General features: G+C 49.3%; 1 protein-coding gene across 2 annotated transcripts in view; it reads right to left on the reverse strand.

Moving 5' to 3' along the window:
* The window catches only part of PIK3CB (phosphatidylinositol-4,5-bisphosphate 3-kinase catalytic subunit beta), a 254,891-nt gene extending 240,930 nt beyond the window's left edge, over positions 1-13,961 (reverse strand). The window contains exon 1 of one of the 2 annotated variants that reach the window (XM_075340956.1): positions 13,861-13,961. The gene's annotated coding sequence lies outside the window, so the exon portion shown is untranslated. The other variant, XM_075340957.1, reaches the window with a different exon arrangement.
* Positions 13,962-14,591: the final 630 nt, after the last annotated feature.

The raw sequence follows: 14,591 nt of genomic DNA on the forward strand, positions 1-14,591 counted from the left end.
CGGCGTGAAGCACCCACCGGAGATCACAGGGAGGACCTGGGAGCCACGCAGACATCCAGGTCTGGTAAGTAGGAGTCTCCGGGGAAGTGGGGTGTCTGCATTTTTTTGGGGGGGACCATGTTTCTCCAAAAATAGGACCTCCTCCAAAAGTAAGTTTTAGTGCTTTTTTTTTTGGGGGGGGGGGGGGGGTAAGAAAAGTATAAGACAGTGGCTTATTTTTGGAAAAACACGGTATATAGAGTATTCTAGAATGCTGTATATAAGAGCTTACTTGTGGTGGCCTCAGCTTATAGGGGACAAATGTGGTGACAGGTTCCCTTTAATAAATAGATTAAAAAAGAAATGTTCTTGGCACATACGTTCATTATTTCTTTTTTCCCCATTTTTAAAGGCTTTTTCAGGAGGGTTTTAGAGTGAACTCACCTGAAAATGACTTTGGGCCCAATTCATCAATAGTATTTAGGCTGGTATTTTGGTGTCAAAAGCTTTGAAAAGTTGCCTAATTTTGGCACAAATGGTGACTGCTCTAAAATTATGCAACTTATGCACTATTTTCGCTTAACTGAAACAAAGAGGGAGGAGATGAGGTGGGACGGGGGGGGGGGATGTACGGGGACTGTCGTATGACATGTCTTAAGCCCTGTCACACACAGAGATAAATCTGCGGCAGATCTGTGGTTGCAGTGAAATTGTGGACAATCAGTGCCAGGTTTGTGGCTGTGTACAAATAGAACAATATGTCCATGATTTCACTGAAACCACAAATCTGCCAAAGATTTATTTCTGCGTGTGACGGGGCCTTTACTCCAACAGGAGCAGGAGTAGGATTTGTGGCAAGGCACACACAGGGGTGCAGGAGAATTTTCCATGAATAAGGAGCGTCTGACTCCAGCCCATCTGCTCATTAGGACTGGTGTGAACAGTGCCTGCCGTGATATATTGGGTTCTTTGTGTACACACACACATATATATATACACATTATATATATATATATATATATATATATATATATATATATATATATATATATATATATATATATATATATATATATATATATATACATATATATACACATATGTGTATGTATATGTATGATGTGTATATATGTATATGTGTATATGTGTATATATACACATACGCTTATATGGGAGGCCTAAAGCTCCATCCTTGTTTGACAACCAAGCTACTCCGAATGAGTATCACATCCAGTCCCTTTAATAATATTTTATTTAGAAGAAATGCGATTGGGATAGTCCCATTGTCCACGTGGCCGCCTGTTTTGGCATCTCACGCAGTAATGTATGTGTCGTCTTCGATGTCGTTCATTTTCTACAGTCAAAAGGTCTGAAATGTAAATGCTGTAAACAATACAGTGCTACATGCCAGCCATGACTGCGGCTGCCACACCGACAGCTGCCACCTGGCCGCATTATGCAATTAGTTGGCACGCAACACAAGGCAATGTATCCACAGCAGAGCCCAGATAAGCGGCCATTCATCTCCTCATTGCCTTCACTGTAACAATGCACCAGTTACTCTACTGCTTTACATTGACCCACATTATCCAGGTGAAATCAATGGCAGCACTATTATGTAATACACACTATAATACACTCCTCCACATTGTAATTGCAACACCAAGAAGGGAATGTCATCAGATGATGGAAATCACAACATGGCTACACGTGATAATGATGTGCAAAAAATGGAAACAAAATCTGCAAATCTCAATGTATTCAGAATTGCCTGCGCTTCCATGCCTCAACGGCCATCAATGAGGTTATGAATGGATGTTCTGTCAGTCTAAATGCACTCGGGTAAATCATCAAGATCCACTGCTGGCAGCGTCCTTTGCAATTGCTGAATAATGACATCCCAGATGTGCTCGATGGCGGTGATGCTGCAGGCCATGCTAGCACTTGAATACCACACAGGCTGCTCACAGTAGCACGAGCAACAAGTGACCTGGCGTTGGGTTGAAAGACAGCTCCGCTTCTGATACAATTGATAAAAGCTGCTGAACTTTTCGGAAGTCATACACGGCTCCCTGCTGCCTCCTGTGCTTGAGACTTCTCTAAGCTAACAGCACAATATCATTGCAGTGCAGCACGAGAGCAGGAATAACACCGGGCTGCACAGCACTGGCTACTGGGACACTTGGCTAATCTGGTTCCACAATGGATCTATTCTGCACTTCAAATGAAATTGGACGTCACATACTAAACTCTAAAGGTCACTTTACACGCTGCGACATCGATAACGAGATGTCGTTGGGGTCACGGAATTCGTGATGCACATCCGGCCTTGTTAGCGACGTCGTTGCGTGTGAAACGCAGGAACGACCTCCAACAATCAAAAATACTCACCTTATCGTTGACACGTCGTTCTAATCCCAAATATCGTTGCTGTTGCAGGTTGTTCGTCGTTCCTGAGGCAGCACGCATCGCTACGTATGACACCCCAGGAACGATGAACACCACCGTACCTGCGTCCTCCGGCAATGAGGTGGGCGTCACTTTCTTTCGGCTGCTCTCCGTTGCTCCACTTGTATTGGACGGCTGCCGTGTGACGTCGCTGTGACGCCGCACGAACCGCCCCCCCTTAGTAAGGAGGCGGTTTGCCAGCCACAGAGACGTCTCTAGGCAGGTAAGTCCCGTGTGACTGGGACTAACGATATTGTGCGCCACGGGCAGTGATTTGACTGTGACGCACAAAGGACGGGGGCGGGTGCTTTCACCAGCGACATCGCTGTGTGTTAAGCCCCCTTAAGGCATCAGTGGACACATGTTCAAATGTCCACCTACAGGTGCTCTACTGACCTCCAGCCACCGCTCTCAGAGGACATCAGAGTGCAGATCTCTTGGTCAATCTCTGAGGAAGAAACACATATTGGGGTGCATGGTTGGCCATCTTTACACCGTGCAGGGTCAGTAATCCATATTTTCTATATCTTTACATCTAGCTGGCTGTATTAAAGGGAACCTGCCAGGTGCAATATGCGGTTGCATATGGTTCTGGGTGCATATTGCTAATTCCTACATCTAGTAACATACATAAAGAGATCTTTAGAAAAAGTATTTCTAAGGATCCTTTATGATAAGCTAATGAGCACAGAGACTACTCACAAGAATGTTACTTCCTGTGCTCATTCCACCCTCTTGGAATGTTAGCACACCCGCACAGGCGTGCTACCATACTATTCAATGCAGCATCACCAGTGGTGATCCACGTACCTGTGACCGCTGATCAGAAGTCCTGGCACGTCCGGTCATGCGCAGTATGAAGCCGGGTGTACGCGTCCCAGCTTCAGAGAGATCTACTGCACATGACCGGAAATGCCGGGACTTCTGATCACAGGTACGCGCAGCACTGCTCGTGGGTCTGCGCACATACTGCACCTCACAGGTTCCCTTTAATATTCTATTGCTATTCTGCTTCACTTTGCACTTTACAGTCTGGGCTGCAATAAATTGCAATTGTTATATTTGCACTATGTTATTTTATGCCAATATATAGCATAACAATACAAAATTCCCCATCACTAGTGCTGCCACTTAGGGTCACTTTATACTCGAAGCTGCTCAAACTACATTTATTTGGCATATGTAGTTATTCATATTCTATCAATAATTATTTATTGCAATTATATAACGGTAAATCTGGTAATCATGGGTCTATTTCATAATTTCTTTCTGACCCATTAATTAACTATAGAATATATATTCACTATTAGATGTGATTTTTCAATTATGCATTATACTCCTCTCTGCTGCCCAAACGTTGTGGCTTTTAATTGTGTCTAATGTCATTTCACGAACAGCTCGCAATGATTTAGTGGAACCAGTGAAACGGCCATTTCTCCAAGGGTCCCAGAAACCCTTTTTCAACATGACAATGTAAGGCTGCATGTCGCTCGTACTACTGTGAGCAGCCTGTGTGGTGAAAACACGCCACCATGGCCTCCAGCGTCCCCGGCTTGTCTCCCATCAAGCACATCATTGCTCAGCTATCACAAAAAGAAACTGCCAGCAGTGGACCTTGATGATTTGTGTACTCAAGTGCTATATTTCCATTTTAGCAACATTTGCATATCACTAACACATCTATCCATTCTGTAATTTCCATAAATCCACAACTTTTCCTTCTTGGCGTTTCAATTTCAATATTGAGGATGTTAAAAATAAGCATGCAAGAGTAAATGAGACTGAAGCCCACTTTACACGCCGCAATATCGGTATCGATATCGCTAGCGATCGTACCCGCCCCCATCGGTTATGCGTCACGGGCAAATCGCTGCCCGTGGCGCACAACATCGCTTACACCCGTCACACGTACTTACCTGCCTAGCGACGTCGCTGTGGCCAGCGTACCACCTCCTTTCTAAGGGGACGGTTCGTGCAGCGTCACAGCGACATCACACGGCAGCCGACCAATAGAAGTGGAGGGGCGGAGATGAGCGACCGTAACATCCCGCCCACCTCCTTCCTCATTGCCGGCGGCTGCAGGTACGGAGATGTTCCTCATTACTGCGATGTCACACATAGCGATGTGTGCTGCCGCAGGAACGACGAACAACCTGCGTCCTGCAACAGCAACGATAATCGGGATTAGAACAACGCATCAACGATAAGGTGAGTATTTTTGATCGTTAACGGTTGTTCGCGCGTTTCACACGCAACGACGACGCTAACGAGGCCGGATGTGCGTCACGACTTCCGTGACCCCAACGACATCTCGTTAGCGATGTCGTTGAGTGTAAAGCCCCCTTAAAACGAAGACGCAAGCATACAGGTTCCTGACGTCTTTTTTCATAAATTCTCAAATTTCCCAGAAAATAAGTTGTAAAAAAATGATGTTCCAGATTCTTTATTTTATGGGATTGCCAATTAATAGCTGAAATGTCAGGAGACAGAACATGCCTTACTTTATTAGGGAACACATCTGTGACATTCACTCGTTGTTTGAGACTTATCTGCTTAGATTGTTAGGGCGGCTTTGCACGTTGCAACATCGCACATGCGATGTCGGTGGGGTCAAATCGAAAGTGACGCACATCCGGCGTCACTTTCGAGATCGTAGTGTGTAAATCCTAGATGATACGATTAACGAGCGCAAAAGCGTCGTTATCGTATCATCTTTGCAGGCTCCGACTTTTTCATAATTACGCTGCAGCGACAGGTACGATGCTGTTCCTCGTTCCTGTGGCAGCACACATCGCTGTATGTGAAGCCGCAGGAGCGAGGAACATCTCCTTACTTGCCGCCGGCGGCTATACGGAAGGAAGGAGGTGGGCGGGATGTTTACATCCTGCTCATCTCCACCCCTCCGTTGCTATTGGCCGCCTGCCGTGTGACGTCGCTATGACGCTGCACGACCCGCCCCCTTAGGAAGGAGGCGGGTCGCCGGCCAGAGCGACGGTCGCAGGGCAGGTGAGTGCATGTGAAGCTGGCGTAGCGATAATTTTCGCTACGCCAGCTATCACAAGATATCGTACCTGCGACGGGGGCAGGGACTATCGCGTGCGACATCGCAGCATCGGCTTGCGATGTCGCAACGTGCAAAGCCCGCCTTAGTATGGATAAATAAGCCATTAATTACAATGAAAAACCACAACTCCTGAACACAGATCCCAAGAGACGTTACTGATAGTGGCAACAAAAGGGGCATGAGCATTGTGGTGCTGATCTTGGTAAATCCACACCATGACAATTTATGCAGCAGATTTCACTCTCTGCAATACAAAGAAATGTGGAGAGAAGAAGAGAGTGGAGAAGTGCAGCAAAGTATTTACCACTGAAGATAATGCAATGGTAAACTCCCTCATGCACTTTCCCCAACCCTCACAGAAAACTCCTATAGAGGTAGCCCAACCTTTCCATGAGCACGGCTGTGCACCACAGTGATTGGCTCTTTGGACCAGCGCCATTGTTGCACAGCTGTTGTGTCCAGCATACCCTGATGCTGTGGAGGCAGTGAAGCTGGCTAGGTCCATTGAAACGACCAGATTTAGAGAAGTATTTACAGGCACTAGAGAAAAGAACATGTCACATGGACAAATACTACTAACCTGCAGGTCACATGATCGCGATTGAATCAGAAACTGGAAATGATTTGCGTTTCACACGCAGGGTAAGCGTGCGTGCCAGGGACCATGTGACAACCTCTGAACCGACCATAATAGACGGCAGGATGACTCACAGACAGCGGTGAGCGGCATTTATAATGCATATTGAATGATAATTAGGTGCAGCTGATGGAGTACTAGGTGGGATCTGATTGGATTGTGAGACTGAGGGCATTTAAGCCCCGGTTTGTGATAGAATCTGGTTGTTTATTATGCCTAGCTGGGATCAGTTAGGGATGTAAGGTCCTTTCTTTGAGAATTGAGCGGTGCACGCATCTCCCCTGAAGAGCTGGAGGCGGCGAAACGCATAGGGAGGCACCAAGACTAGTTGGGGGCAGTCGCAGTTTAGGGTCAGCTGTGGATTGCCCTTGTAAGGATGGGAGTTTTTTGGTGGAGTGGACGGTATGCTGGTAGGATGGACCATTGATGGCTGAACTGGGTGAGATTGCTCCTTATTTAAATGTAGTGCGATTGTTGACATCCCTAGTTGGAGTTTATCCTGCATAGACCACTGTTTGGTACCTGTCCCTGCCATTACACTTTGTATTCTCCGCTGGGTATAAAATTAGGTGATACCTACGAGTATACTGGTTGGCCATGGGTCACCTGAATTATACTGCAAACTGACAGTATTTTTATACACGGGCACATGTTGGTTTCATGTGTTTTATTATCTAATCATATTAAAGGTTAAGTTTTAATTATCTCATTGATAATTTTGTGAGGTACCTTCGTTACCTAGGTGATTTTCACCTTGGATGCTTTTTTGTCTTAGCCTGCTGGTTAATAGCGTTCTGAACCTGCCCGGCGCCTGCACATTAAACCCTACTGCCGGGAGGAAATTAACTTTAATCCTCCCAGCAGCATTCTGCTTTCGGTCCCCGCTCTGTGTATAGAGAGCGGCGTCTGTAACTGCGCCCCCAGCGTTCACTGACATCTCAAGGGCTCAGATACAGCCGCCGCTCTCCATACACAAAGTGGTGACTGAACCTGCACCACCGCGTGACTTAAACCGGGACATTCTAGGTAGGCTTAAAGTTCATTTTCTCCCGGCAGCGGGGTTTAGTGTACAGGCATCGGCAGGTTCAGAATGCTATTAACCTGCAGATTAATAGCATTTTTCCGTGTGACAGGTTCCCTTTAAACACTGCGCTCCTTCTTGCCTAGGACATGGGTTACCGCTGCAGAGATGGCCGGTAACCTAGGCAATCAGAAGTAAACATTAAAATAAATAGTTCCTCTGTTCTTGACAATGAAGAACTTCAGCAACTTGTAAATCTGCACGCCTGTACAAGCACTTTACAATATTACCCATTTTATATACTGAGGATAATTAAACATCTGAAAATTCACACTTCCACTGATTGCTACAGTAGAAGGAAAGGGAAGAATTGCTCTAGAGTAACTGGGAAGGGTCCACATCTCCAAGACTTGTCAGGCGTTTCCTACACCGCATGTGCACCGCAGCACGCTCTAATGTAGAATTACAAGGTGAAAGATTAGGGTGAGTGCACACGATTACCCGCTGCATCCTGGACTCAGTGTGTCCTGTCCTGCAGGGCTGTGAATGCTCTCCACAGGAGACCATAGCGGTCCGTGCCCATGATCCGAGTCGGACCGCTGTGTGCTTTGTCTGTGTTCTCCTTACAGAGAACACTTGCGTCTCCACAGCATGAATTGACATGACGCGGCTCAGAAAGCGCACCACAGATCAGTTTACGCTGCGGAGAATAGAGGCACAGTGTACACAGGATTTCTTTAAATCCCATCCACTGTGCTTGTACTGTGCAACACAGCTTAAACACACTGCCTCCAAAACACTATTATTACTGATTGTGGGTATGCACCCGAAAGGGAATTTGTCACCAGATTTTTGCCACCTAATCTGATAGCAGCATAATGTAGGGGCAGAGACTCTGATTCCAGCGATGTGTCACTTACTGGGCTGCCAAGTGTAGTTATCATAAAATCAATGTTTAATCAGCAGCAGATTATCATTAGAGGACAACTTAGGGGTGCTTCACACACAGCGAGCTCGCTGCCGAGATCGCTGCTGAGTCACGCTTTTTGTGACGCAGCAGTGACCTCATTAGCGATCTCGCTGTGTGTGACACTGAGCAGCGATCTGGCCCCTGCTGCGAGATCGCTGCTCGTTACACACAGCCCTGGTTCGTTTTCTTCAAAGCCGCTCTCCTGCTGTGACACACAGATCGCTGTGTGTGACAGCAAGAGAGCGACAAATGAAGCAAGCAGGGAGCAGGAGCCGGCGTCTGACAGCTGAGGTAAGCTGTATCCAAGATAAACATCGGGTAACCAAGGTGGTTACCCGATATTTACCTTAGTTACCAGCCTCTGCAGCTCTCACGCTGCCTGTGCTGCCGGCTCCGGCTCTCTGCACATGTAGCTGCTGTACACATCGGGTTAATTAACACGATGTGTACAGCAGCTAGGAGAGCAAGGAGCCAGCGCTCAGTGTGCGCGGCTCCCTGCTCTCTGCACATGTAGCTGCATTACACATCGGGTTAATTAACCCGATGTGTACTGTAGCTAGGAGAGCAAGGAGCCAGCGCTCAGTGTGCGCGGCTCCCTGCTCCCTGCTCACACTGGTAACTAATGTAAACATCGGGTAACCATACCCGATGTTTACCTTAGTTACCAGTCTCCGCAGCTTCCAGACGGCGGCTCCGTGCAAGCGCAGCGTCGCTTGCACGTCGCTGCTGGCTGGGGGCTGCTCACTGGTCGCTGGTGAGATCTGCCTGTTTGACAGCTCACCAGCGACCATGTAGCGATGCAGCAGCGATCCTGACCAGGTCAGATCGCTGGTCGGATCGCTGCTGCATCGCTAAGTGTGAAGGTACCCTTATCCAGCTGCCAGGTAGCAAAAGTATTTATTAGATCTGTATGACTCCGCCCACACCACTGATTGGCAGCTTTCAGTGTATATAGGCAGAGAACTGCCAATCAGAGGTGTGGGCGGAGTTATAGCAATTCACATCCAAATATCTGCCTGATCTGCTGCGGAGAACACAGTGATTTTCATAAAAAATGGCAGTAAGCCACTCAGTAAGTGACACATCGCTGGAGTTAGGGTCTCTGTGTCTACATTATGCTGCTCTCAGATGGGGGGAGCAAAACCTGGTGACAGATTCCCCTTTAAAGTCAAACCCTCACACCATCATATCGTGGAAGGTATGTTCACCGCAAAATAAACTTAAAAAAAGTATCCACAGTGGCTACGATGCTGGAGGTGTACACTGGCGGCTCCCAGCACCGGGCACTGCTGCACCTCCTTCAGAGATGTCTCCGCTCAGACACCAAGACTTGTGTTTATTGAAAAGAAGAAGTGTGAAGAGGAAGTATGAGTGCAGGAGTGAGTGGAGAAGAGAGGAAGATGATAAGCACTAGTAACACCACCTCATCCTGTGTGACACAGGACTACACTGCCAGGCGCACAACAACGACCGGCCATTACTCCCTGTGTGGGTGGGGAGCAGCACTGATTGCAGGACGGCTGTCAATGAATCCACACTGACAGAAAACACTAAATAATAAGCTCCCGCCCAACACCAGGGTCAAGGTGTTATTTGGACAAAGATGACCAACATGGCTGCACTGAATATAAAGGGCAATAGTGGTATAACCCATCTTCTGCCCGATACGATTCATAACTAGACCTGTATGTCAGTCGGGATGTGACATTGCTTAGGGGCTGGCCATGAGCAGGCAACACAGCGCGCTCGGGGGCTGGCCATGAGCAGGCAACACAGCGCGCTCGGGGGCTGGCCATGAGCAGGCAACACAGCGCGCTCGGGGGCTGGCCATGAGCAAGCAACACAGCGCGCTCGGGGGCTGGCCATGAGCAAGCAACACAGCGCGCTCGGGGGCTGGCCATGAGCAGGCAACACAGCGCGCTCGGGGGCTGGCCATGAGCAGGCAACACAGCGCGCTCGGGGGCTGGCCATGAGCAGGCAACACAGCGCGCTCGGGTGCTTGATATTCGTAACCAGTGATGAGCGAGCAGTACCATGCTCAGGTACTAGTGATGAGCGAGCACTACCATGCTCAGGTACTAGTGATGAGCGAGCACTACCATGCTCAGGTACTAGTGATGAGCGAGCACTACCATGCTCAGGTACTAGTGATGAGCGAGCAGTACCGTGTTCAGGTACTAGTGATGAGCGAGCAGTACCATGCTCAGGTACTAGTGATGAGCGAGCAGTACCATGTTCAGGTACTAGTGATGAGCGAGCAGTACCATGCTCAGGTACTAGTGATGAGCGAGCAGTACCATGCTCAGGTATTAGTGATGAGCGAGCAGTACCATGCTCAGGTACTAGTGATGAGCGAGCACTACCATGCTCAGGTAATAGTGATGAGCGAGCACTACCATGCTCAGGTACTAGTGATGAGCGAGCACTACCATGCTCAGGTACTAGTGATGAGCGAGCACTACCATGCTCAGGTACTAGTGATGAGCGAGCAGTAGCATGCTCAGGTACTAGTGATGAGCGAGCACTACCATGCTCAGGTACTAGGGATGAGTCAGTACTCGTAACCTGCAGTTGGATGTTTGGATGGGCGTGACTGGAGTACCACTGGAAGTCAATGGGAAACTCAAGCATTTTTCTAGATTTTAGCATAAAAATACTGATCAAAAATACTGATGTGTGATTAAAGCATCAATGTAAAAAGGTTTGGGAACTTGGGGACACTGGTGGAAGGCCTCATTCAGACGAGTTCTATCCATGATTCCCACTAATACTCTATAATGGTAAGACTTCTATGCAGCTGTTCTTACGTCAGAACTTAGCCCAACACTCAGACGGATGAAATCACTGCCATCTGAATGAGCGCTGAATACTGACCCCCCAGGAGGTTTCCATCAGGGGGATTTTCTCACCACTGACAGAAGAGGCCGCGAGCGCTGCTCTGAGGGCACAGGGGCTCCCAATATAAACATAACCCGCATTGGATCCTTTCTTTTTATAGGAATAAAAGGAGCAGAGGATGGCTCTGTCCACATCTATCCTACTCTATGAACAGATGGAATTTATTCCAAAAATGTTCCTGTTTGCTATCTGATGGATTAGTATGGAGGGTCCCAGTGATTCCCGGGGTCTGTCGGCATGGTTACATATCTTGCACCTTATTTACAGCTGGATAGGGCTTTTATTAATGTCCCAGTTTAGTGCATGTAACCCATTCCTGCCCAGTGCTGACATACCCTCATGCCACGTCCGGCTGTAATTTTGGCCGCATTATTATACTTAATATACTGAAGACATCGTCTTATGCTATTCACCCATCGATGCCCGGCCCAGACAGCGGCGGTTACTTCCCTTGACTGTCTGTGGAATGCTGGCTATAACCTTTGTACATGGTGTATATATTATACAGCACCTATGTTCTCTGCTTTTCTCCAGCGACTGTATGAGTAAGACCTGGGACAGGTGAGACGTCAATTAATGGCGCATATGTCCTAATATCATGGAATTACCCTCTACTCAATAAATAAGAAACACTTTTTGCATCTACACTATTCCATCAATGAGCAAAGCAATCCATTCTGGGCAAATGCCATTTGTTCCTAAAATGAATCGGCAAAGACCCAAAACCACAGTGAGCAGAGGACAGTGCGGAAGCTGCCCAGAGGACCCAGGGCTCAGGACAGGTGAGCGGGCCCCAATAACCAGCGGTCTCCCTGGCCCATATTCTTCACGGGCAAGTATATCAGCGTATGTGGCAGAGCCGGACTCTATACACCTCACCAGTACTGAGTCTGGCACCAGTGGCTTGCGCCGCACACTCAGTGGGAGCCAACGAGCCCTCCACTGAGCACGGACCCTTATACCTCACCAGTATAGAGTCGGGCACCAGTGGCCTCCGGTGGACACTCAGTGGTAGCCAACAAACTCTCCGCTCAGCACGGACCCTTATGGGTACTTTGCACGCTGTGACATCGCTAACCGATTGTAGCGATGCCGAGCGCGATAGTCCCCGCCCCCGTCGCAGATGCAATATCTTGTGATTGCTGCCGTAGCGAACGTTATCGCTACGCCAGCTTCACATGCACTCGCCTGCCCTGCGACTTCGCTCTGGCCAGCGACCCGCCTCCTTCCTAAGGGGGCGGGTCGTGCGGCGTCACACGGCAGGCGGCCAATAGAAGTGGAGGGGCGGAGATGAGCGGGACGTAAACATCCCGCCCACCTCCTTCCTTCCGCATTGCAGGCGGGACGCTAGTGATGGGCAGTCCGGCTCTTTTTAGTGATCCGGTTCTTATGACTCCATTCACCAAAAAGAGCCGGATCTTTCAGCTCGTTCTCGGCTCCTTATTAAATATGTGTTCACCTGGGGTGAACACATATTTAAGAGTACAGTAACGTTGCCAAAGCCCCGCCCTCCCGCGACCAAGCCCCGCCCACTTGCAAACGACCAATTAGATTGCTGAGTAGGCGTGGTTTAAACGCGGGTGGGCGGGGTTTTGACGGCGAAAAGAGCCATTTAGATATTTTAGTGGCTCATACTAGTGATCCGGCTCCTGTCGTTCACAGCAGAGAGCCGGATCTTTGTGTCGGATCGTTCGCGACCGATACATCACTACGGGACGCAGGTAAGGAGATGTTCCTCGCTCCTGCGGCTTCATACACAGCGATGTGTGCTACCGCAGGAACGAAGAACAACATCGTACCTGTCGCTGCAGCGAAATTATGGAAATGACCGATACTACACAGATCACCGATTTTCAACGCTTTTGCGATCGTTTATCGGTGCTTCTAGGCTTTACACGTTGCGACGTCATTACCGGCGCCGTATGTGCGTCACTTTAGATTTGACCCCAACGATATCGCAGTAGCAATGTCGCAACGTGCAAAGTACCCCTTACACTTCACCAGTATAGAGTGAGGCACCAATGGCCTGTACGGCACACTCAGGGTGGGAACCAGCGAGCCCTCCATTCAGCGTGGACCATTACACCTCACCAGTATACAGTCGGGCACCAGTGGCCTGTGCTGCATGCTCAGGGTGGAAGCCAGTGAGCCTCTCAGCCCGGACCCTTTAGGGGGGGGGGGGTGCCGTCTGCCTGTAGGGCTCCTCCACAACACGGGTCTCCGGCGGTGGAGAGCACACTGATCGCTGGTTTATTTTATTTAGGGCAAAGGTTGGGTTTGCTGCTCCAATCCCATAATCTGACGACCCTGGCCAAGGCACGGTGGCTTTTTGGCCCCTCTGGGCACTGCCCCTTTACCTGTGCCCGTCAGTGCCAGCATGTAGGGGGCAGCACAGCAGCTCTGAGGAGTCCTCCCTGCAGAGCTCCATAGCTGTGAACCCTGAAGTGGCAGCTTGTAGGTGATTTCTACAATGTGTCTGTTGGAGAATGAGACACAGCAGATACAATCGCACAGACATCGCTCCGGTGTCCGATCATCACTGGGCACAATGTGCCGGGTCCCAGCAGGGCACAGAAGACCGCAGGAACGCGGAGTCTGCGGGACGTGAGGAGACAGATCCACAGATACAGCGTGAAATCAGGGGAGAACTACAAGTCCCAGCAGCTGGGATCGGACACGTTACGGCCGTGCCCGTGCAGTGAGCTATGCCAGGGTCTTACCTTCCAAACACAGGCAGAAGTGAGCCGGACACGGAGACACATGAAGGGGCGGGGAACATTAACCACACAGCGGCTCCCGGTGCGGAGACCCCCAGACTGCGCTCCCCCCGGCCGTGCACTTACCGGCAGCTGCGGAGACCGGAGCTGAAGTGACTCCGCGCGTGCCCGCTCCGCACGCCACCCTGGTCGCTGGCCATGCGCGCCCCCGCCCACTCTCAGCCGCGCGCTCCCGCTCCTCCCCTTCTCGCCCTCCTTGCGCCCGCTCTCCCGTCTTGCTGACTTCTTCCTGCTCCGCCGCGGTTCCTCTTCCTCCCGCTCTCGCCCGAGTGTGGAGACGGCACTTGTGTCCGGTAATGCTAAGAGGGGGCGTGTGAGCGGAATGGCAGAAGTTCTGCGCTGAAACCCCCCGAAATCCCGGCCAGGAAGCTCTCCAGGAGCTGCTCATCCAGAGGAGTGTAGTGATTGTACTCCGCCATTGTAGCAGGTTATAACAGCCCCGGGGGTCTCCTGACCTCCCCTCCCCCAATGCCGCTGTCCGGAAAACTTTCTTTGCTACGTTTTGGGGGGGGGGGGGTTCCAGCAAATAACAGCTCTAACCCTAAAAATGCTGCGTTCAATTCATTTTGCTGCAGGTTTTGTCACTTTTGCAGAGTTTTTTTAGGTGCGGATTAAGGTCCTGTTCACACATTGAGTTTTTTTGTTTTTTTTATGCAACTTTTTTCGAGCTTTTTTTTTGCAAATTAAAAGCTGAATTTTACAAAATCAACAAAAGCCATGAGAATCCAGAAATCTCATGCACACTTGCTTTTTTTCCTGACAAATGGAAAACTGCTGCGTTTTTGAAAGAAGCAGAA

The sequence above is a fragment of the Anomaloglossus baeobatrachus genome, chromosome 3 (assembly GCF_048569485.1).
Source record: "Anomaloglossus baeobatrachus isolate aAnoBae1 chromosome 3, aAnoBae1.hap1, whole genome shotgun sequence".
Classification (NCBI taxonomy): Eukaryota; Metazoa; Chordata; class Amphibia; order Anura; family Aromobatidae; genus Anomaloglossus; species Anomaloglossus baeobatrachus.